We start from the raw sequence: 25,701 nt of genomic DNA, 5'->3' as shown, positions 1-25,701 counted from the left end.
AACCGCCTATATGCAATACAAATTTCCCACCAACATAAAGAAAAGATAACAAATAACATAAATTCCGAACAAAACTCAAGTTACCTAAAGTAAAAAAAAAAATTGAGCTGTAATAATACCTCCCTTTACTAACGAAGAAATTTTCCCAGAAAATTTCTTTTGAAACTCGATTTGTCATAGTAGATATTGATGGATTTCAAAATTCGAATAGACCATATGAGGGTGTACCGGTGGGAAATAATTTGCTTCCGTGGACAAACATAAAAAAAAAAACTTTTGTGTGTAGTTCGAGGACGAACTATTGTCAGGATGGCCGAGTTGTAGCATTAATTTAATTTGATTTTAAAACGCTGATTTTTATTAGTTTGTATATTAATTATTACGCGGCATGCCTTGTGTCCGTGTCCGTTAGAGTCGACATTATGTTATGTTTTATGGTAGTTGTAAGTTTTACATTAGGCGTATGAAAAGTTAATTAAACGTACATTCGAAGAAATTGTGTTTAAATGCACACCTAATCCTAATAAGAGGCTCTCTAAGTCTTACACGTTTAAAATTTTTCTGAGTCGTGCCTTGTCTATGATTTCTGGGAAGAGTGCAATTTCGACTAAAGTGATCTTCTTGTCCACAATTATAACAGCTAAACGACTGTCTTGGCGAATTCCCTTCGGTTAATCTATTACTTATGAGGTTTATAGAATTAAATTTCTGATTTCCTTTAAACTGCGTTGTTTTTTGTCTTTGTTGATTTCTACAATTTCTTGATATGTGACCAATTTCTCCACATTTGAAACATGTAATCGAAGATTCCATCACCCGAACCGATTTGAATCGACGTCTTAAGGCGAATTGATGACTCTCTTCTAGAGTCGCAATTTCCGCCGCCTTCTCCAAAGTCAGACTTTCTCGCATTAATATAATTCCGATGTTTTGAGAAATCTCTCTTCGCAACCCCATCCTAAATTGATTAAGGACGCTTTCGTTAATTTTCTTTTTAATACCTGGCAACTCGGCATCTGTCGCCCTACTTTGGTTATCCTCCAAAATTTTATTAGCTACCAATTTTATTCTAGTCTAGAATTCGGACACAGTCTCATTAGGTACCCGGAAAGTGCGATTCAATTTGTTGTATGCTTCACCTGGAATTCTTCGCGGCTTGAATCTTTGGATAAATTTTTCTTTGAATTCAGTAAACATTACCATTATTTTCAATGTTGTATCACTTTTGTTATATCGATACGCCTCTCCGGAAAGTCGATATTTTACGATATTCAATGTTTCTTGTTCTGTCCACCTATCTAACGTGGTTCTTTGCTCTATTCGTTCAAAATATAATTTCACGTTCCTTTGTCCCGACAACGCTTCTACCGTTGCTGCGATCATCCCGAGTGACACGGGGGTAACGGTCATAGCTTGTATGGCGGCCTCTGCCATGATAATAACGGTTAGTAATTATTCTGATTGGTACGAAATTAAAGGTTCGAAAATTATACAAAAACTATAATGTCCCACTTCTGACACCAATTTGTAAGGAGCGGCTCTACTATGTTGTATGGGCGTGCTAAAGGCGTATGCGACAAGCAGAACTTGTCACGCCGGCTTCAATTTAGGGAGCAAAGTTAAATGAAATTTATAAAAATAAAAGAAATCTAGTTAAATTTAAATAATAAATTAAATGTATTAAAATCAAACCAAAACAATAGCAAAACAATAAAATACAAACTAAAATTAATTAAATTAAAATGAAAGATGAGAATTGTGGAAACGTAATGGTCGAATTTGTTGGTTTGAGGTCAAAGGCTAAAAGGGTCGCTGATGGGCGGATTACCAAAAAATTCAAAGGAGTTAAGAAGGCCGTTGTTAAACATCACATCTCTTTTCAAAATTATTTAGATTGTCTAAATTCGAAATTGGTATTATTTAAACAACAAACATTATTTAGAAGTTTTAACCGCAGAATATTTACTGTATTACAAAATAAATTGGTTCTTTCACGAAATGACTCCAAGCGATATATTTGTGATAACGGAATTAATACATTAGCTTGGGGTCATTATAGCATAACGTGTTAAGTAATGTTAATACAATTTTAAGTAAATAATTATTGTTTAATTTCATATAGATTAACTATATTAAATAAATGTAATGTTAAAAAACTTAAAACAGTTAAATTTATTGTGAGGTGCAAGTAAGTTAAGTAAAGTTCACTTAACCTCGGTGATTTAATAATAGAAACCGCTTTATTCGCATTTTATGTAGCAATAACACCTGTTATTTCTAGAAATTTGTTTTTTCAAGAAATCTGATATGTAATCCGATGTTTCTCTGTATGGAAATAAATATGTAAACAGTAGTTATATTAGAATATTTATGTTTTACTTAACAATTAAATGATAAATGTGTTATCATATAATTGTTATTTCTATTTTTACACCACCGAATTTCTCCGCTAGATGGCGTTACACGAGTTATGCAACCAACAACTCACCCTTGTATGACGTACTCTTCAGGATTTCTCCGATGGATGATGTTACACATATATATATATACTCAAGGTTGATAAATATATTCATGTACCTTGTATATACTATCTCCTATATCGCTGACTCAATATTTAAGCAATGAGAGGAGAGCGTTTGCATCAAAGGCAGACGGAATGATGTATTTGTCTGTCTTTGTCATGGCCCAATGTCGCGAAAGCGCTTGCACGAATCGTAAATTTTAAAGTGTTTGAAGTGTTTCGCTCGTATTTTATACAGCTTTAAAATGCAATTATTGTAGATGGTTTTCTTTAACTATAAATTATCATTATAGTTAAAGTTAATTATCACTCAATGTTATTGTTGTCCAAATATCAAGTAGCGGTAGACACGAAAGAAACAATTAAACTTTTTTTGTAATAAACATCTACTTCGTTATTTGGGCAAAAATAACATCGATTGTAAAACAATTCATTCATATTAAAAATCATTGAAAATATGATATCACCATCGTGTGAGAATGTTCTAAAACATATTGCTGCCAAATATTTTGAAAGTAGTACCCATAGTGTGACGACTTCTCTACAAAAAGAAACGACAACACAATCGAACCCTTAAAAATAAGTGCGCAGATCTGCAACACCTCGGCTTCCCAGTGAAGATGGGGTGGGTCTGAATTTATAAGGCGCCACGCAGTTTCAGTTGCAGATCGCTCTAACTGCCAAGAGGGTTGGAAAGGAAAAGGTTCGACGACACCAACATATAACACAAAACAAGAAATCGGCAAAATCATATACCAAAGAAATAAATTTATTAAAAAAATAAATGGTAAACAAAAAAAATAAATGTAAATATAAAAATAAACCAAAAGAAAATATCGAAAATCGGGTAGTAAGTTAATCGGGTAGTGTAAAAATATAAAGGGGGTGGCTACGTTTAGTAGTTTAGAAGGGTGGGTTGAAAGTACAAAGAGGGTAAAAACGTGCCCTATTATGAGTTAAACATATTCCCCAAATTTCGTTTACCTATCGTTTAGGGTTTTTGAGAAAAAAAAATTAAACCAAAATTTTCAGCCATTTTTGGAGGTGTGTAGCTCCTTAGGGGAGCCAAAGTCGCCCATGGTTCATATATCAAAGTATATCATATATATGTATATCATATTATCATATATATATCATATATATATATATATATATATATATATATATATATATCATATTATCATTCAGATACATCCAGTATATGGTATTACACGAGTTATCGAGCCAACAACACATCCGACAAGTCGCTCATGCTGAATACATTGGAGTGTGACGTCACAGGGTTGGAACTGCCCATGCGCTTATTCCTGCGCCAGAACCGGCATTAATACATTACTGTCAGGAATCGTAAATTTCTCTACTTAACTCAATTAAAGTTTGTTTAAGATAACGTAAATCAGAAGCACCAAAAACTGTGTCTAAAATTTCGTTAACTGGTTTGCCAGTGTTATCTGGAAAATCGGAAGAAAGCGTGATCGAATTCTTGACAAAGATAACGTAACGAGCGAAGTTAGAAGTTTGGATGCAAGATCAAACCGTCGCCGCGTTCAAATGTCTAAGCACCGGTCCGGCATTTGAGTAACTCGATGCTGAACCGTAGTTAAACACTGATGGTGTCACATTTAACACTCAAGTACTATACTGGGGTGTTTAGATACCCAGACACCAGTTTTTGCTTCATATCTTTTAAACCAATTTTTTTCAATTATTTGGTTTTAGATATTCTTCTACTACATTATTGTCATTCATAAATCAGACATTTTTTATTTTTAACCATTTTTGAGAAAAGCAACAGTTGGGGTGGTCTGATACTCCACTAGAGCAATTGCGTTACACTTTTTTAAAGGGAGAATTATATTATAAGTACGAAGGCTTTCACGGCCGGTGTTAATTGAACTAAAATTATCGTTTTTCTTAAAAGACGCCCGGCAAAATGCGAAAGTTTCTAGTGTTAGTTCTAGTTTTAGTTCTAATTTTAGTTCAACGAGAATTATATTATTTAGTATTACATCTATGTGAATCAGTCACACTCTTTACTTATTGCGACGTCCTTTCCTGCTTCGGTCCTAGGAAAGGGGTCTTGGTGCCCTATTTTTTATGTTCGGGATGTTAACGGTCTCGGGCGCTACCTTATGTTTACAGAGTTAAGGAACTCTTTCGCCTCCAAGTAGCTTTTGGGGGTTACAGTCGGAGATTCAGGGTGTTTGAGAAAAGGTCAAAAAAATAAAAACATGCGGTTCATAAATTAAGAAATAAAATCAAAATTTATTAATAATAAAAAAAATCAACATAGGAGTTTACGGAGGAAGGTAAAAAAAAATCTTTATTTAAATATATAATCGGTAAATGTCTGGCCTAGTGCAATATTGTAGCACTCGTACTTCGGACGTGATTGAAATAATTATTCATAAGGGAATAATTGGTCTGGATGAAGTGCTGCGGAAAACTCGCAGCAACACCAGGTCGGGAGAGTGTTGCGGAAAACTCGCAGCAACACCAGGTCGGGGAAAGTATTGCGGAAAATAAAATCAAAGTCCCACAATTGCAAGACCAAAAAGAAACTTACGATGAAACTCGGTTATTTCCAAAACTCGGAGATTTTTCGGTGAAGTCTGGCGAACTTCTTGAAGACGGTTGATGACGGCTAAAGACTCTTGAAGACTGTCGAAGACTAATCTAGAACGGTCGAAGACTGATCAAGACAGTTGAAGACTGATTCTGACAGTTGAAGACTGGTTGAATGTGAAATTTTGACCGGCTACTTATACTTGTTCGGGGTGAAAACTGGATTTTTCCGAGGTGGGGATCGTATTGAAACAAGTTATCAAAACTAAATTATAATGTGCGGGGCTAATTAATGACAATAGCAAAATTTTAACGGCGTTATCGGATGCGGGGTACAAAATTAACTAAATCCCTTTTTTGAGCGGATAAAATTTATTAAGGAATAGCGGAGTGATAATTAATTAAAAATAATTATCGGAAAAATTTATAACATAATTCAAAAGATGCCCTTGTTTATGTGGAAATTTACAAAAATATAATTAACAAAATCGGTTAGCGTTTACGGCACTTACCTACATAAACGTTTTCCCGACCGCGTGTTTCACGTTAACTTCGATTAATCAGTATTAATGAACGCGCACTTCAACACAAAGTAGCTTCAGCAGTTGGCCGGTGTCCGGGGCAATCCTATACGGGTAGTATTTTCCATGGATGACCATCAGGAATGAAGTAAATTAATTAATTAAGATGCGGGATGATTTTGGTTAATAATCATGTTAATCATAATCGGATCGTCTTTAGAATCATTCAACGGTTATTTCATGATACTAGTAATTGTTTGAAATCGGTTTGATTGTTCTACGATTTCTAATTCCGCATCATAAAAAAAATAGTCGCTGTACGGTAGCTGAACGGTAGCTCGCTGGCTGCTGAAACTCACACGGGACGGTCGGCCTTGTTTACAGTAACACCCTGATTACTGATTACTGATACTTCTTCGTATTTTACTTCGTTGCGGTGTTATTTAATTATTTTAAATAACAATTTTCAGAAACCATGTGCTTTCGGTAATTACGTCGTTTGGCGATTTCCACTAATTGCTTTTGTTTATTTGAAATTCGGTCAGGAAACGTTTTCAGAAAAAGGTTTAACGGTTTTAAATGAATTAATATGAAAATTTGAAGTTTAATTAAGGAAATTAAGAAATTAAGGAAAATGCGAATAAAGTTGCATAAGTGGGTGGTGATAAGGTATCAATTTTTGGATTTTTCTAAATCGGGCGGAAACTGTAGGAGGTCGGGGTAATGTGGCAAGTATATTCGGATGTTATTAATTTTTCGGAATTAAAAAAAAAATGTTACTTCGTTACATTATTAACGAAGAAACGTAGTTTATTTTTAATTATATTATTTGTATTTTTTTACAATTAGATGACTTATTTCTTTTCAACTAGAACATTTCTTTCGACTGTTTATAATTCACGCGCTCGTAGTTCTGCGTCGAGACCATAAGACCGGTACAATATTGTGCTGCTTAAGTTTTATGTGTCGAGAATATTTGACTACACAAATCGTACATACGTGATTCTCCGGTGTTTTGCATTCTATATAGAGCGACTGTAGCGTACACATAGAAATTATAACTTTTATCAAATTACCTTATTATCATAAATTACCTTTGTTACCATTTTTGTTGATTTCGATGTAAATATCATTCGATTATAAGCAACCAACCAGACAACACGTCTGCCTTTGCATTTTAATTTTTAAAAACAGTTAAAATTATTTAATTACTACAACTCTTTAGCGACCAAGAGGTTCTACTTCATTTATTCGCCAATCTTTGTCTTCGCAGATATTTCAGTACTTCCTCACACGTTGTATCTACAACACAAACAGGATTCTACTAAATTCCTTTCGGCTGCTAAGGGAAATTCGATAAATACTAATGACAAAAAATTATTAACGTGATCATTAAATCTTAGAAGAAATTACTCTTTCATATTTATTATAGCCGATGTTAAAAAAACAATTATCTGTGCCGATTTTTTACATAAATACGGTATCTTATTATATATTAAAAATCGTCCTTTAATTGATTTGGAAACCAATCTATGTTCAATACGTTTAATCCAACGAACTAATTCAACTTCACCAAAACTATTTTCTATTGAAACGAAATTTAAACAACTTTTAAAATGCTACTCAAAATTAATTTCTCCCCCAGATTTTTCTTCCCCAGTGATGCATTCTACAAATCACAATATCATTAAAAATTTAATATTGCTAAAAAAAAATTTGAAACTATCGTATCTTTAGGTATTTTTCATCATTTTCGTCCACAGCTTCTCCATAACATATGGTCCCTAAAAAAGAGTCCAATGGTTGGGGACCCTGTGGAGATTATCATCATCTAAATTTTAACTGTTCTTGATCGTTACCCTCTTCCTCACATACAAGACTTCAACTTGCATTTAAATAACTGTACAGCACTGTTTCTTTAAAAGAGCTACAAAGATTCTTAGGTATGATAAACTTTTATCATACATTCATTCGTTCATTCATTAGCACCACTATATAATTTAACACCTGGTCTAAATTCTAGTAAAGACAAATCAATCTCTTCATGTTCAAACAAACATGAACTATCATTCACTCAAGAACTTCTTACTTTTACGATAACACTTGCGCATCCATCTATTCATGCGTCGCTTTCGTTAACTACTAATGCTTCAAATATAGGTATGGGAGCAAGGTAAATCGAACATTGTGGCAGACACATTGTCACGAATCAATGTCGATTGCCTTGAAGATCAATACCCAAACTTACAGATGATTAAAAATGCTCAGGACCAAGATCAACAATTACCTTATTTAATCAACAAACAATCAGCTTCCAAATGCAATTATAACTAACTTATATTTTTATCTGAAACAAAAATTGCAGGCTAAAATTTAGTACTTTGGTGCGACATTACTTTGACATCCCCTAAAATATATATACCTTAAAAATATAGAAGAGTAATTTTTAATAAATTTCATTCTTTAACTTATTCAGGTTTTCGTTCTACATTACACAGTGTTAAATCTCACTTCATTTGGCCTCATATGTCAAAGGACATACAATTTTGGACAAGAATGAGATGTCTCCAGTAGCAGAAAACAAAGATCCATCAACATACCAAATCCCTTGTTGAGAAAATATCCATTCCTAAAGGACGATTTCAGCATATCCATATAGATTTATTAGGACCTTTAGTATCTTTAGGATGTTCTTATGTCCTCACAGTAATCGACCGCTTCACACTTTGGCCTGAAGCTTATCCTATAAATGATATTTCATCTTCTTCAGTAGCAAACACTCTTCTCCGTGAATATCTTTCCAGAATCGGCATACCACAATCTATCACACCCTTTTACAATTTTACAAGCACAGGACTCTCAAAACCGCCATAACAGCCATAGGAAATGTCGATAGGTGGAATCACGAACCACCAATAATCCTGTTGGGACTCTGATTCTCTTTAAAAGAAGATCGGCGTTGTTCTCCCGCTGAGTTAGGCAACCACTTTGTCTTCCTGGAGAATTTTCTATAAATTCACATCATTCTGTTGACACAGAACCTCTCCTATCTAGTTTGCGCAATACATTTTCAAATTTAAAGCCTGTACCAATTTCATTCCGTTCTACTTCTAAACCTTAATAATCAACCTTAAGAACCGTACATAAGAATTTGTTAAATACTAAATTTGTGTTTCTAAAGTTAGAACATCGTCCATCCCTCTCTCTGCAGTTAGAAGGGCCCTTCTAAATTATAAAAATATTGAAAAAAAAGCTTTATTATTTCGCGAAATAACAAAAACTTACTTTTAGTATTCATCGTTTACAACCAACATTTTCTTTAAACGACAACGTCATTAATTTTTGTGACAATGTCACTATTAAACAGAAAATACATAGTCACCTGTCAGTTTTGACAACCTTATTTTAAAATTGTCATTTTGAATTATTTACAGTTTACATGTAGCGTACTTACCCAGTAAACAAATTTGCGTTTCAGAAACATTTCTGATACATATTATTGAAACATGAAACGTTCTTCGACATATTTCTGAAACATAGATGAAACGTGTCTGAAACTGCTAATGTCCGACCCTTTTTATGTTTTATTGAAACGTTTCTATTGAAACGTTTCTGCAACATACAGCTGACAATTACGGTACACTACTAAAATGTTTCATTAATGATTTCGAATTATTTCTGTAATGTTTTGTTTACATTTACATTACATTAATAGTATGTATCATAAACATTTAAAAATAATTCCTGAAAGGTTTCGTTGGCGTTTCAGGGATGTACATATGTATGTAAAGATATAATTTCGTTGAGGTGTAGCGTCTGCATCCTGGACAAGATGCTCATACATGCTTCCTCAAAAGATATGCATATGCTGAGGAAGCATTTCTGAGCATACCACCCAGGGCGCAGACGGTGGACGCTGCAACAAAATCATACCTTAAGGTAGGAAAAATAATAATAGAAGTACGATACTTGTTACTTACCGCCTACTGTACCAAATTTCAAAATTATCAGTCAATAATTTCTACTATTCTGTTTTCTCATTGATTACGACATATAAAGTAAGTATAAGAGTAGGTATGCATTAAATATATTTAGTAAATATATATACAAAATATATTAAAATGGCAACTAAAATAAAATTCTTATTTGTAAACAAATTAAACATAAACATTCCAATAATTTATGTAGGTCATTTAAATATAAAGTTAAATTTAGATCATATTAGTGGTATTTTTAATTATTTTTACTTCTGTTTATATATGAATAACCGAAAGAATTTTTTTTTCTCAAACGAAACATTGTTTCAATTAATACACATATATTTGTGATGTTTCGCCAGAGATCCCCAGCTTCTTCAGACTACAAATAAAGAATACCTATAATATATTTAATAATAATAATTATAATAATATATTTAACATTTTTTTTTATCTTAGTTATTGGAGATATCACATGTTGTAAAATTGTTTTTATGAAGAGAAACTATCAGTATTACAAAATAACTTACAAAAACAGTTACATGACAATTTACATGTCAGATAATACAATAAAACAAGTAATATACCACAAACGATGTACAACAGTCGTGGAATTGTTTATTTTTCTTGATAAAAAGAATTTTACAACATGTGGTCTCACTTATAGCAATAAGACTTTTACAAAATAAATAGGTCTTCTTTACTTGTAGTCTGAAGAAGCTGGAGATCTCTTTCATCATCTTTTTATGATTGTTCAAGACTAAGAAATTTAACTAAAATTTAAATAACCTACATAAAACTAAAACATAAAAGTACAAAACTACATAAAATATACATATATGGAGAAATGGCAACACAAAATTTTTAAATTTGTTTCATATTTGAGATGCGATTCTTGCACTACGTTTTCCGCATTGAGACGAGTAAACGAAAGAAAGAATACTAAAAGAAAATAACAATATTCTTTATTATCTCATCTGCAGTTTCCTTATTTCGCCTATTATAACGTAAATTCGCTTGTCGTAACCAATTGCTTACTACCACTTCATATTCTTTATCAGTTAAATGGAAGCTCTTCCTAACTGCCACTAAAATGTATATTTAAATTAGAATTCGGTCATGGAAAAAGTTTTAAACTCCTCCTTAACCAACGCGATTTATTCGCTGTAACGGCGATTGTTTCGCATGACCTTGTCGCCAGGTCAACACGAAGCCGCGGCAAATGAACATACCCAGACCGACGCGAAAGTATCGCTACACCCACGGTTTTTGTCGTTGTCACCTGACAGTTGAAAACGTCGGTTTGGGCACGTTTGTGCATGTTCATTTGCCGCCGTGTCGACTTGGCGACAACATTATCAAGCGTAACAATCGCCGTCGCAGCGAATACATCGCGTTGGTTAAGGAATAACTTTATGTCAATATAATATTCTTCGGTTAAATTCAATCACAAGATTTAAGTCATTATTTTAAACAAGAATGTTTTTAGATAAATTTAAAAATAACTAAACCTAGTGGTGATATATAAAAAAACTTATACGAAAGTTACCTGCGCCATTCTAAACCAATATTCGAGCCACAGAACAGATATATAGAAAACGATTCGAAGGAACTGAGAACAGAACTGAACAGAACAAAACACACAATAGAACAAGTCGTGACAAGACGCTGATGAGTCACCGCGTCCTAGAACATGCGCATACGTTCACAGGCGCTGATGAAGATATTCAGACATGTTTCAGACACATTTGTAGAGAAATGTTTCAAATGAAATGTTTCTGCTACATATTTTAATGATATTTCATAAATATTCCTACTGAAATGTATTTGATACATATCTTTAGATACGTTTCGTAACAATCGTATCTGTCATGTATATGAAACGTACTTGTAAAATGTTTCATTTAATTCATTGTACGTTAAAATTGAAATGTTTCACAGATGTTTCTTGTTTACTGGGTATCTATTAAAAATTATTAGTTTTTTGTAAAAGATCTAGTTTACGTTATTTTGGTTAGTATGATTTTATTTATAAGTACGAAGCATTCACGGCCGGTGTTAATTAAACTAAAACTAGAACTAACACTAGCACTATCATGTGGCATCCGAACGTCAAACATTTTTTTCAAAAAACGCACGGGTTAACCCGAAAGTTTCTAGTTGTAGGTCTAGTGTTAGTTCTAGTGATAGTGCTAGTGTTAGTTTAATGATTTTGTTTATTATTTTCATTATGTTTTTCGATTTTGTCAATGAAATAAAACATTAAAAATCAATACGTGTTTATGGCATTGTTAGAGTTGGAAATATTATTTATAATGAATACTAACTCCACAACGGCTTACAAAAGCAGAATCATTTTTCACATAAATTACACCAAATAGTGGTCATGTTTGTTATGAAATAATATTGAATAATAAAGAACATATTGAAATATGTTCTTATTTATACTGTAGTTAGAAACGTGGTGTTACATCTCTCCTTTTTTATTTATTTTTTTATTGATATTGTAGTAATTCAGGCTGATACGAGTATCTGATAGTATCTGATTTCATTTTTAATGAAAAAATATGACTACGTTTTCACCTGTCAGTTGAGAATCGATATTGCTCATGAAATTATCGATAAAACTTCTTACAAAGACTTATTAATGCGATCTTTCACTTAATCAATAATAATCTATGCCGTAATATTTCTAGAAAGTAATAAAATTTCCATATCCATTCCAAAATCTTATTTTAAAAATTCACCGATAATGATAAAGACATTTAAAACCATATTGTTCCTGAAATTGAAGAAATTAACCAACAAATCGATAATAATATCTGATAATCATTATTTCTGGAAAAAAGAAAACATATTTGAACTATTTTGATCGACATTGCATGTCGTTCCGAAATTTTACATAAATTATCTTTTAACGTACTTTGTATAACCAAAATTTATATTATTTTTGAAATAATCCACGATTGTCAGTAGCATAGTCGCTACGCATTTGATAGAAAATTGAAGTACCGACACTTGAAAAAATAACAATAACAATCAAAGTTGAATCGTAGAAGAAGACGCACCCTTTTGTTGTGAACGCGTTCGACAATGAAAATATACTAAAAAAAAAAACATAACCCCGATCATAGTGAAGAAGAAGAAGAAATAACCTAATGTGAGTTTGAATATTAAAAAAAAACTAGCAATTAAAAAAAAAACTAATTTAATCAAGTGTATAAAATTGTTTATTAAAAATTCGTGAACATTTAAAACACTAACTGAGACGATAATCAGAATACAAAAAGGAAGAATAAATTAAAACAATCGATTTGGATTTGGACATCTAGCGTGAGAGTGTGGAATCACCGAGGATTTAAGTTGATAGAGGAGGCGTATATAGAAACCATTGTTTGAAGGAGAAACAATTTACTTGTAATTAAGATAAGTCTTTGATTAATTTTTTTTGTTGTTCATTAAAAATTCGAATTTTGAAAATTTTATTTTGATTTAGGATATTCAGTCCGAGTTAACAACATCAAATGATATAACATTTAAGTTCGTATTAATAATTAAATAATTTATTAAGTTGTTTTTTTTGTTTTTTTTTAATTAAATTTTTAATTCATCGATATATATATCATCAATATTCAATCGTTCACCAATACAATATATTTTCATATAAGTACGAAGGCTTTCACGGCCGGTGTGAACCTTCTTCAGAAACTGGTTCGAAGTCACTTCGAGTTTCTGAAGAAGGTTGCAACATGGCATCCGAAACGTCAAACCTTTTATTAAAAGACGCACGGCAAAACCGGAAAGTTTCTAGTGTTAGTTCTAGTTTTAGTTCTAATCTTAGTTTAATATATTTTCAAGTGAAAAAATCGCAAAGTGGACAGTTGGCGGCACACTCAAAAATCGGGTACTTTTTTCATTTACTTCGCGATAAAAAGAAAACCGCGGAGCCGAAAATTCAAATTCACATTCAATGGTACGTAGAAATGTTTAGTAATTACAACAAACTTTACCGCAATCTTTTTCATCAAGCGGTTGCGAAGATATCGATGTCTAAAGTGAGAGGCCTTGACTTTCAGCACGGATAGTAGTGTTCGTGATTTTTATCGGTGTGCATTGGTTGTAGTAAGTCTTAACGTAATTTATTTTAATTTAAGGATTATTATTTGTTAAATATGAACAAAGAATGTGATGTAATGACAACGAGAACATAAGTTTAATACGACAAACCATGTCAAAAATATTTAAGAAAATGTTTAAAAATTGCGAAGGCATATATATATCTTAGCCATTTATGGGTTTAGACCAGAAATTTTTAAATGATTCGTCATAACTTTTAGTCACGTAGTATTTGTGATTAAAAATATCCAAACACTTACAGAAACAGCCTGCATACGCGGTGTAGATTTTGAAATTTCGCACCACAAAGCTTCCCTTTTGTTTGAAATTCTCGTTGGCATAAATCGAATCTTTTACAGTTATTTGTTAATGTTTTTTTTAGTGAATTATGTTGGCACTCAATATGGCGAATGTTAGTAATTATGAAGTTATGTGTGTTATATTAAATATATTTAAACCATACATGCTAACTTGTGAGTGCGGGAAGTTAGCCCCCTATTTTTTGATTTTTAAATATTTTATTGTTGTAGATTGTTCTAGAGTTGTTCTACATTGTACCAAATCGGCAAATCGAAAAAATAAAAACTCCGCGAGAAAACCGAAAAAACGGGTTTTTTTACTAGCCCCCCATCTTTGGAAAAATCAAATTTTCTTTGTTGTTCTGGGTTGTTCTAGTTATTGTTCTAGAAAATCAAAATTAGGGGATACAGCATTACGAAGTTATAATTAAAAATAGGTTTGGCCGCCCAAATGTCTAGTTGATTGCTGTGACCATAGTTTTTCTATTATCAGTTCCATATAACAAATATATACTTATTATAGCTAACGCAATCTGGAACAGCTATTATTTTCACTAGAACAACTCTCTAAAGGGCACTTTACTCTTTGAAAATTAAAATTTTTGGAAGTTTCAGTCAGTAATTCTTGTGACAGCGGTTATATATTACACAATAAGAATTAAAAAACATAGAGCAATCTAAAATAATTCAAACTTTGCCGATTCAAATTGTTCTAGATGTGTTTTGCGTTTAACACGGACATTAATTTTGCAAAATCACATATTTTTTGTTACTCTAAATTGTTCTTGTTGTTCTAGGTACTTAAAATGTTTATTTAATCACTGCGGTTTTAGTTCTTTTAAAGTTTCATATTAAAAATTACTACTTACAACAATTAAAACAATTCAGAACAGCTGTTATTTTCACTAGAAAAACCTTAAATTTTATTAGTTGTTGTGATATCGGACAGGTTTTGTTGAATCAGTGAACCCAACCGTTAATATAATAATAGTTTTAAAAAATTAAAAAATATGGAATAATCTGACCATCTAATTTTCTAAAAATCACCTTTCTATTTAAACTTATAATAATAAAACATAAGATGCGATTTAAAGTGTATTTTATTTTGTAAAACTAAGTAATAAATTAATAAATAAACACAAAACAATACCTATTCTTTCACAAAAACTGTACAAAAAATTATTCTAAAGTAAAGTATAAGTAAATAAATTAAATCATCTAAATGGACTAATATCACGGAACTCATTTACACACATATATGCACATTTGTGCATTTATTTCTGTTGCTTCTTCAACCTGTATGGATTTTTTTCTTAAATCATTAAATAATAACTAATTGTTGGGCACAAATGCCGTGTAGTATCCTACATCACTCAAAGAGTGAGTACCTTCGTAGCTGATGATACTAGCTATTCATTTAGAAATCATGTTGAGAATGTTTGCACATATTGCTTTAGTTTCCTAAAATTATTTTTAAAAACCGGTTCTAGTAAAGCAACATATAAAAAAAGAGCTGAACTATTAACAGGCATAAATTATTTTGGAAACCAGAATATTGCTGGCCTGATAATAGTGAATGTTGTGTCAAATATTACGTTTCTTTGCACACAACGATTTAAAGAAGAATTTAGTTATTGTAGCACTAAAAACTGCAATAATGGTTTAAACGTTACTTTCCATAAAAACATAATTTTACCAATCGACATTGACATCGTAACAATATTAGGCTATGCATAGCTAAACCAAGTAATAGAAAACTACATGCAAACCCTAAGCAACAATTGCAAAAAAATGTGGTCTGTTTATAGAAGCAACAAATGGAGAGAACAATAAAACAAAATTGAGTGATTACGTACGCAATTTGTAACTCCACAACAAATTCTATATCCCCGCAGGTATCATCAGTTACAAAGGTACTCAAACTTTGAATGATGTAGGACACTACCTGGCATTTGTGCCCAACAATGCCAATTGGAAATTATTTAAAGACTTACGAAAAGAATCCGTACAAGTTGAAAAAGCTACTGAAATAAATGCTTAAATGTGCATATATGTTTATAATTGAGCAAAGTGATGTAACCGTATTATTCCATGATATTAGTTTATTTACATAATTTAGTTTATTTAGTTATAGTTTACCTTAAAATAAATTATTGTACTAATATAGTAATACTGATCGAATAGTTATTGTTTTATTTCTTAGTTTAGTTTATTTATTAATTTATTAGTTTATACAAAATAAATACACTTTAAATCGCATCTTTTGTTTTACTATTATAAGTTTAAAGAGAAAGGTGAAACTTGTGATTTTTAGATAATTATGATGGTCAGATTATTCTATATTTTTTTAGTATTTTAAAAGTATTATTATATGAAACTTCAAAAGAACTAAAACCGCAGTGATTAAATAAACATTTTAAGTACCTAGAACAACAAGAACAATTTAGAGCAACAAAAAATATGTGATTTTGCAAAATTAATGTTCGTGTTGAACGCAAAACACATCTAGAACAATTTGAATCGGCAAAGTTTGAGTTATTTCTGATTGTTCTATGTTTTTTAATTCTTATTAAAACTTCGAAAAACTTTAATTTTCAAAGAGTAAAGTGCCCTTTAGAGAGTTGTTCTAGTGAAAATAATAGCTGTTCCAGATTGCGTTAGCTATAATAGGTATATATTTGTAATATGGAATTGATAGAAAATCTATGGTCACAGCAATCAACCAGACATTTCAGCGGCCAAACCTATTTTTAGTTATAACTTCGTAATGCTGTATCCCACAATTTTGATTTTCTAGAACAATAACTAGAACAACTAGAACAACCCAGAACAACAAAGAAAATTTCACTTTTCCAAAAATGGGGGGCTAGTCAAAAAACCTGTTTCTTCGGTTTTCTCGTGGAGTTTTACTTTTTCAATTTGCCGCTTTGGAACAATGTAGAACATCTCTAGAACAATCTAGGACAACAATAAAAAATTTAAAAATCAAAAAATTGGGGGTAACTTCCCGCACTCCTAACTTGTATGTTTAAAATAGACGAAATGCTAAATAAATGTTAATAATAAGTAGAACATTTCGTTTTATGTAATAATAACGTGAATTTAAATTTACCGCCAAAAATATCCAGTGATATTTTTTAATGATATTTCTTATTCTAAATCTAAGTTTTGTATTCAATCCTCCTAGTTTAAAACGAAAGTAAAAGTAAGAATAAACAATGCAACAAATGTCAACAAATCAATGTCAACAATTTATTACAATTTTGAATAAACACATTTATTCATCGCAGATATTAAAATTAAATATAACTATTAAAATTTCATAGTAATATTTTATAGAAAGATAATAAGTGTAGTTCTTTACATTAAGAGGCAGAATTAATACTTTGATAATTTCTTGCAGTTTATAGAAAATATGGGTAGGTTTTATTTCCTTTTATGAGAACAACTCGAAGTTTCTGAGGGCGGGTTTCCGGTTTGTCTGGCGACAGCATGGCGGATGCAAGGTCCGTAAAGCGTATTGTACAATGCGCTTTACGAACCTTGGGCGGATGTAGAAACTGTTAACACGACCCGTATCGATACTTCAATACAAAATCTCGTATCAAAGTTGTAATTAACAACTTTCAATGTAAAATAATGATAGAACCTAATTTTACACTTAATCGAACATTATTCAAGTTTTTCAACAATTTATTCTAGTATTTTCGCTGCTATAAAAGTGTACGTTTTAGCATACCAAGAACAATGTTAATTTCTAAGCCACGCCCCTGTATTACATCGTCAATCCTACCCCTATATAAACCGCAGACGCTTGGCCTTCCAATTCAGTCACCTCACCGATGTTTAGTGTTTGTGTTAAGTTTAGGTTAAGTTTACCCCGCGGAGATGTTTACAACTTATTAAAAATTCTCTTCTTATATCGAAAATTTGTGAGTAGTTTTGGGTTTTATATACTTCATTTTAGTATTTTTTAATTCAGTTGTTCATTGTGACGTTACTGTCAATATTGCCGGCATTGATGAACGAGTTCAATCTATTCAATTCAATCATTAGGGTCTATTGCTTATGAAAATTATATATTTTTATTTGTTTCCAAGATAACAAATATGTATTTATTTTATATACAATTCATTCTGTGTTAACATTCGTATCAATTAGACGTATTTATCTTTGAATAAAAATATGGGCATTTTTCAAGAATCGCTCGGTCGCATAAAAATCGATTCTTTTTAATTGAAGGCAAAACAAAGAAAAAGTGCGGAAAAGTAAAAAAATCACTTTAAAGTTTTGATGTGACGTCACGTTTTGTGACTTCATCAACCATGCTAACCATATATTTTCAAAGCAACACCGTTACACATAAATTTTGAAAAAATTAATATATTTTCGGGTGAAATAACCTTGGGTTATAAATTTCAGGTTAGGTTGGTTTTGTTGACAAAAAAAAAACCGTCCACACGAACAGGTGTATGGTAAATAAAGACTTTTAGTCGTTGTATTATATCCGAAAATATGCGTTATAAATATTATTAAATTAATATTAACAAGTTGTTAATTCTTTCATTAAATTTGAGACAATGATTTAATTTTTACTTACTATATTCGAAATCAGATTTTGAGTTAGTTTAATTAACATTTAAACTGGTGTGAATTTCCGAATTGTCGGGTTGGGTACCGGTTGGGTTTGATGCAGGTGGTAGGTGTAAATTCCGGGTTGGATTAGGTCTGGATTAGGTTAGATTGGATTTACTTCAGAATTTTGTATAGAAATTGGATGTTCAGTTATGTTAATTAACATTTAAACTAGTGCGAATTCGCTAAATGTCGAGTTGTAAATTACGGATTGAAGGGTCCATTGAAAGAAAACCGCTAACATTTAGATCCACGCCAGTAGACAGACGGTAAATAAAGACATTTCAGTCGTTGTAGGTTTTTGTATCACTTGACAGACAGTCTATTGATACAGTCTATCTAGGTAGTGCTATGCATCGAAAACTTAAGAAACTAGGGTATTTCATCCGAAAATATATGTTGTAATCTCTACAAGTTAAGTAAAAATAACTTTACTTTTAAGTTTATTAGATTTATTTTGTGCGTGGCTATAAAATAAACAATTTGTGGGTTAGGTGTTGACCGGTTGAATACGAAAAAGCATGTTTACAAAAAAGTTAAATGTTTAAAAAGCATTGCTTGTGACGTCACAAAAGTGAACACACTTTTTTATTGTTAACGTCATTTTTAGGTCAGTACCTATCGATTAAAAAGAATCGTCGATTTTTAAGCGACCGGGCGATTCTTGAAAAGTTCCAAAATATATTTTAATTTTAATAATCATTTGAATCGTCGTTTAATTTTTTCGGAAAAGTATGGTAATTGCATGTAATTGCATGAAATTTCTGTGATGTTAATAACGTTTATGTTTAACAAACTTCATTGCTTTTTTTTTATTAACTTCATGTACTTACACTAACATTCATAATAACGTTTTAACTATCTATAATAATAATAGCCTATATTTTTTTGTTATTTCTAGGAGGTGACCATAGATCATTTTACTCACTATTTCCTGATAATGGTAATACTGTATATTCTAATTATCGATATTATATCGATGAGGCATTGAAATTGTGACGACCTTGTATCTCTTAAACTGTCAATTTTATCGTAAAAAGTTTCAGGTAAAACTTTCATGATATAAAGGGTGAAAATATTCTGCATAGTTCCCATTTGTCCCATTACATTTCAGAAGCGTCTCGATCTGTCTTTCATTTGTCAAGTAAGATTTTTTAAATAGATACTTACCCTTTTTTAATCATTATGGTATTCTCCATAACAAACACAATAAAACAAATAAGCTTCAATTAAAAATAAAATGTAAAGGACACTACGTTGGGATACCGTACAGCCTCGAGAAATAGCGAGAGAATAAATGTGGATTATTACGAACAGCAGCTTAAACGTTGATTGTACTATTATCACTCATCGTCGTTTATCTTGAGCAAAATTTTTCAAGGCAAAAATTAATAATTTTTCACAAATTTTTTTTTAAATTATTTCACAATACGATAAAATGAAGCACGGGACGGAATGTTTCTGTAGGAAATCTTCGCATAAATTTCGAGCATCATTGATAACTCTGATGTTTCTCATAAACTAAAATTATTTAAATCGTTTCAGTAATCATATGTCCTTCCAAGCTTAATTAGTGAAACGTGACGAATGAATTAGGTAGCTACGGAAAGACTTTGTTTCTTTTTGTTTTATGTTGTTGACTTGTCTTTGTTGTGAATTATGAGTTGCATAATTTTGGGATGCATATATTTTACATTGTTTTTTTTAATTAAGATTTTTTTACAGCAGCATACTCCTGGTAATCCTCAATATTCCTTTCTTCTCTTTTCCCTTAAAAGATTCCTAATTCTTTGAATTTCTTCCTTTCATTTCGAGACCGTGTTGTGACTTTATTTTTGCGCAGGTGTAATTTTTTCTCATTCGTATAAAGGTATGTTCAAAAGCCTTCTCGTTCTCTTTCAAGTATAGAAAAGCGAAGTCACAGTTTTGTGAGTTTTTTCAATCCAAATTTTTGGGATTCATTATTCGTGATTAATTGTGAGAAAAGTGATTTTCTTTTCTCGAATTTATCGGTACATCCGGATTTCAACGTATTTTCTTATTCCCAAATTTTTCTTTGCTTAAAACCTAGACCACCTGAGGAAAGCATTTGCTTAATTACTATTCATTCAACCCATTCATCTATTCACACATCCTTTCTAGTACTACAAAACTACTATCCTAAAACTATTCTACAAAGAAAAATTAAAAAACCGTCCTAAAATTTAATCTTTAGTAATGCTTCTTAATTTTCTTTACTATTCTTCTTTAATTTTCTTTTAACCAGGTTTTATTGTGAGGAGCTATATTATTCTCGATTTACTTTTGTGGAATAATCTCATTTCATTACTTCTTCGGTTACCAATATTTTGGAGACAACTTTGGTCCGAGAGGAATTACTATTTCGTTACTGACTGGAAACAACTGCATCAATTAAGAAAAATTGTTCAATAAAAATAAATTTTCCTATAGAACACCAAAAGTTGCTGGTGTAGATAAGTTCCTTCAGATCAGATCGGAATAGTCAACGAACATAAGGTCAGATAACATCAACATTTTATTTCTGCCGGAGAATCGTGCACTAATCTTGTTCTCACTGAGGAATTTTCATGTAGTGTTTCATTCAATTATTTTTTTGATTAAAAGCAATTCATTGATTAAATTAAATTCATTTTATATCCTTCGTACATTTTTGTTGGCGAGTTTCAATTTTTTTGCCACATTTTATTTTTTTGCTTGTTTTATTTTGCGAACCATTGACAACAAATTCTGTTTTTAGTATATTATCCTTTGAATTACATTATCTATTACAATACCTTACCTGTATTATTTTTTGATTATATTTTATGCGAGTATTATTTTATTTCAATAAAATTATTGCAACTCAGAATTCCGGCCGGTCGAGGACTCGCGTGTGTCCTTAGGTGTAAACATATTTCTTTTCTCTTTGTCTAGATTTTATTTTGTTAAAGTTAGATATTTAGGCGTTACAACTTAACAATTGAAAGACATATATAGCGCTTCTAAAATGTAAACTGAATACCATACAGAATATTTTCCCCTTCATATGATGAAAGTTTTATCTGAAACCTTATTCGATAAAATTGACGATTTATGAGCTAAAGGTAGTGTCAATTTAAATGTCTCAAACGGTATATGCATTATAATAATTTTTTATAAGTACGAAGGCTTTCACGGCCGGTGTGAATTAAACTAAGATTAGAACTAAAACTAGAACTAACACTAGAAACTTTCGGGTTTTGCCGTGCGTCTTTTAATAAAAGGTTTGACGTTTCGGATGCCATGTTGCAACCTTCTTCAGAAACTGGTTCGAAGTGAGCTTTTGACATGGCATCCGAAACGTCAAACCTTTTATTAAAAGACGCACGGCAAAACCCGAAAGTTTCTAGTGTTAGTTCTAGATTTAGTTCTAATCTTAGTTTAAATAATTTTTTATCTTTCCCTTTTTGTACAGATAAATGGTGGGAATGTCACCGGCTGCATATTGAAGAAAAATCTACGGGACGGAGGTGAGATACTTTTATGATTATTTAGATCGAATTTATATTTATTTTACGTTATTTTTGTATTCATGTAAACAGAAATGACTAACACATTTTCCGTATTTTATACAGTGAATACTCCAAACATTCCAACTGATGCTTCAGTAACAGCTTCAAAGCCACTCTCTGCCAATCATCAAACTACTGAAAAGATTGATAGCTTCAAAGGAATTCCTGATAAATGTCCATCACGTTGTCATTTGTTAATTAACAACAAAAACCCTGATATATTTTCCTGTTCGCTCTGTCACCAGACCACCAGCATCTATAACATTCCTTTTAAATATTCATCAGAAGAGATCATAGTTAGCAATAATCAACCAATGGATTATTACGTGACAAAAATGAAAGAGGTATTTTTAAGACAACCTATCGCCAAACAGGAAGATAATCATAAGTGGGATAATTTTCTCAATGGAAACAATTCTACCGTAAACGGGTGGTCAAAAGCCATATCAACAAGAACTTGTACGTTTTGTCGAAGAAATTCAGAGGGGCGAGAATTTTATGAAAGTCATTCGTTGAAAGATTCCACAGGTAAAGTTTCATGTCCGGTTTTGAGAGCATTGAAGTATCCGTATTGTTATGCAGATGGTTATAATGCTCATACTAGAAAGTATTGTCCACTGTATAAATCCGTCAATGAAACACTACCAGAACCTAGAAGGTTGGCTAATGGCACGTTGGCATCAGCTTGCAATCACAAGTAATGAACTTAATTATTGTTCTGAAGAACAATATTCTTGAATTTCCGAAGTGATTCAACATTTCTTACTGAATATTTCTAGTAAATGCATGAATGTAGTTCGTATAGTTTTGTCAAGGTTAATTTTGATTTAATTTTTAGAGATTTAATAATTGTTGTTTGGAATGAGTTGTTTATGAATATGTTTCGATTATTTGCAGTATTATTACAATTCTTGGCGATTTACATAATTTAGTTTCACTTATATATTAGATTGTAAGTGCAATATATACTTTATTAGAGTACTTATTTTATTTGCTATTGTTGATTAATTACGTCGTTTCGTAATATGTTTATATTTATTGTACTTCTTAATAATTTTCTGTCAAATTTTAAGTTCATGTGTTTGAATAAACAATTACTTATTTGTTTTTTGAATAAAGTGAATACTCCAAACATTCCAACTGATGCTTCAGTAATAGCATTTACTCGTTATTTACTCGTTTTTTGAATAGGTTTAATTTGTTATTTTTTCGGATGTAATTAATAATAATGAGCATTACATTATGTGGCTAGAATAAATATCTATATTTTTCATTGATGTTTCAGAATTTCATTGATTTCATTTTATATTTTTAACAATTTAATATACCTATTAAATATGAAGTGTGTCCCAGTATAGATGTTACAAGAGGTATGACCTAAAAATTTAGAAAGATTGGGGATTAAACTCTGCTTGGTGTGAAGAGAACTTCAAGAATATTTTCATATTTTGAAAATCAAGTCGGCGTTGACAGTGAAACTATTTTTAGTTCAGTTAGAGTATCCTTTCTGTTCATGATAGGGCAAAATTTCATCATGAAAAGTTGTTTGGAATGTGAAATAATGGCACTATGAAAAATTTCAGAAATCTAATCTTTACTCTGATCTACCTCCATACTTTTAGATTAGATCAGAGTGAAGGAACACAAACATTAGTACGCCTAGAAAAAATGTACTTAAGTAGTCGCAAATATTGGAAAATTAATTGTATTGTAATTTATTTAATATTATTTTATTGTAATTAACAACCTTCACGATCTCAACAATGTCAAATGAGAAAATATGTATATATCTTAACTTCTTTCTGAATTCAAAATAATTTCTGAAGTTGTCAAAAAGCCGAAACTAGTCAGACTATTGTATTTTTTTAAATTGCAGACCAGTTCAAACTACGAAGAAACCTTTTTATATTTTTCCTTTAAATTGTATTATCCCTCAGTTCTAGTTAAAAGTTGAATTCCTCTTGCATTATGTTAATTTTAGAACACAAAATTTACGTCGAGAAATTTTGCATAGAACCATAATTTGTCATTTTGAACAACTTTTCTTAATAAAATTTCGAATGATCATGAACAAAAAAGTTACTTTACCTGAACTAAAAATAGTTCTTTTCACTGCCAAGGCCAACTTGATTTTCAAAAAATGATAATATTCTTAAAATTCTGTTCACATCAAGCAGGGCTTAATTCCACATCCTTAAAGTAAAATTCAAAAATATGTAGGTCATTTACCTCTTGTAACATCTGTCCTGGGACATACTGTAAATATATACTTTGAGGAATTAATACAAGAATTATGCAAGATAAATATAAATTTTTGCTAGTTTTACAAGCGTAAATATAAAAGTGACATTTTAGTTTAGATAATTGTGATTTCACGTTGATTGTAGAGAGATAAGTTTAAAAAATACCAAAGGTCTTATGATAAAAAAGAGTGTATTTGAAAAACTTAGCTAATCGGTGCACAAGCTGTTTCGGTTTCTATGAAACCTTCCTCAGGCATGACTGAAAAATCAATAATAGAAAAAACCATTTTGCAAATGACAATGTTTAAACTAGATACCGTCAATAACGAAGAATCAAACTAGAAGGAGAATACATAATCAGAACACCAAGCGACTTCGGGAGTAAGAACGTAATGTTTTAATAAGTTACAAAAGATTAAAAGCCAGAAGGGCGAGTTGAAAAATTAAAGAGAACTGTAAAAGAAAGGAACGTTTAAAATTATATTTAGAATTCAGTAAAGCGGCTTTCAATTACCTATTTTTCATTATAAAAAGATTGTAAACAACAAAATGTCGCAATAAAACTTAAAATATTACCATCAACAAAAAGAACGCAAATTAAAAAAATTCAAAAAGTAAAAACGCGTTATAGCGTGAAGCGTAGTAAGACGACTAACGTGAGTTTTATTTAAGGTTATGTAGGCTATCTGTGCGGTGTTGAAACTGTGAATCATATCACAGTACGAAACGATCCAGATTTAAAAATTTAAAAGGTTTAAAAGATGTGAAAAGTAAATTTTGTTAAAAACTGTAGGCTAAGCGATAAAGTAGATCAGATTCAGGGAGCTACACGTATTTTGGGAAAAGTCGATGGTTATTAAATTCTGTAATATCATTAAACAAAGAATTGTTGTTACTGTCAATTTCACATTATTAAAATATCACTCGAGATCACTCGAGACGACGCGCAATTTCACAGAACGATACACCCTCAATGTGCATAAGCACAAACATTCCTCGCTCAAACTCGCTTAAGTAACGCGATCGCCCATCCATTGCGCACAGAGTACGATAACAATGTGGTTCCTCACACCACACTAAAAACGACCGGAATTTTCCATCCACTTCGGTTTCCATAGCGACGGAATGTTCCACTTGGAAGGGTGGCTCAGACAACAATGCCGCGAATAAAAAAGTCGAAACTCCCTGAATAAACTCGTCTACAGTAATCCTTTGTGCTCCGCAAATATTATGGACTTATCTTCACGCGTTCAGATTATACAGGGTGTGCTCG

General features: G+C 31.4%; 1 long non-coding RNA gene across 1 annotated transcript; it reads left to right on the top strand.

Annotated features, from left to right (window-relative positions):
- Nucleotides 1-22,252: 22,252 nt before the first annotated feature.
- On the top strand, nucleotides 22,253-23,292 carry LOC139429676 (uncharacterized). Its single transcript, XR_011640237.1, has 2 exons — nucleotides 22,253-22,713; nucleotides 22,768-23,292. It is a non-coding gene; the product is annotated as an uncharacterized lncRNA (long non-coding RNA).
- The last annotated feature ends 2,409 nt before the right edge of the window (nucleotides 23,293-25,701 follow it).

This window comes from Onthophagus taurus, chromosome 4 (assembly GCF_036711975.1).
Source record: "Onthophagus taurus isolate NC chromosome 4, IU_Otau_3.0, whole genome shotgun sequence".
Taxonomy (NCBI): domain Eukaryota; kingdom Metazoa; phylum Arthropoda; class Insecta; order Coleoptera; family Scarabaeidae; genus Onthophagus; species Onthophagus taurus.
This window is presented reverse-complemented; position numbering and strand designations above follow the sequence as displayed.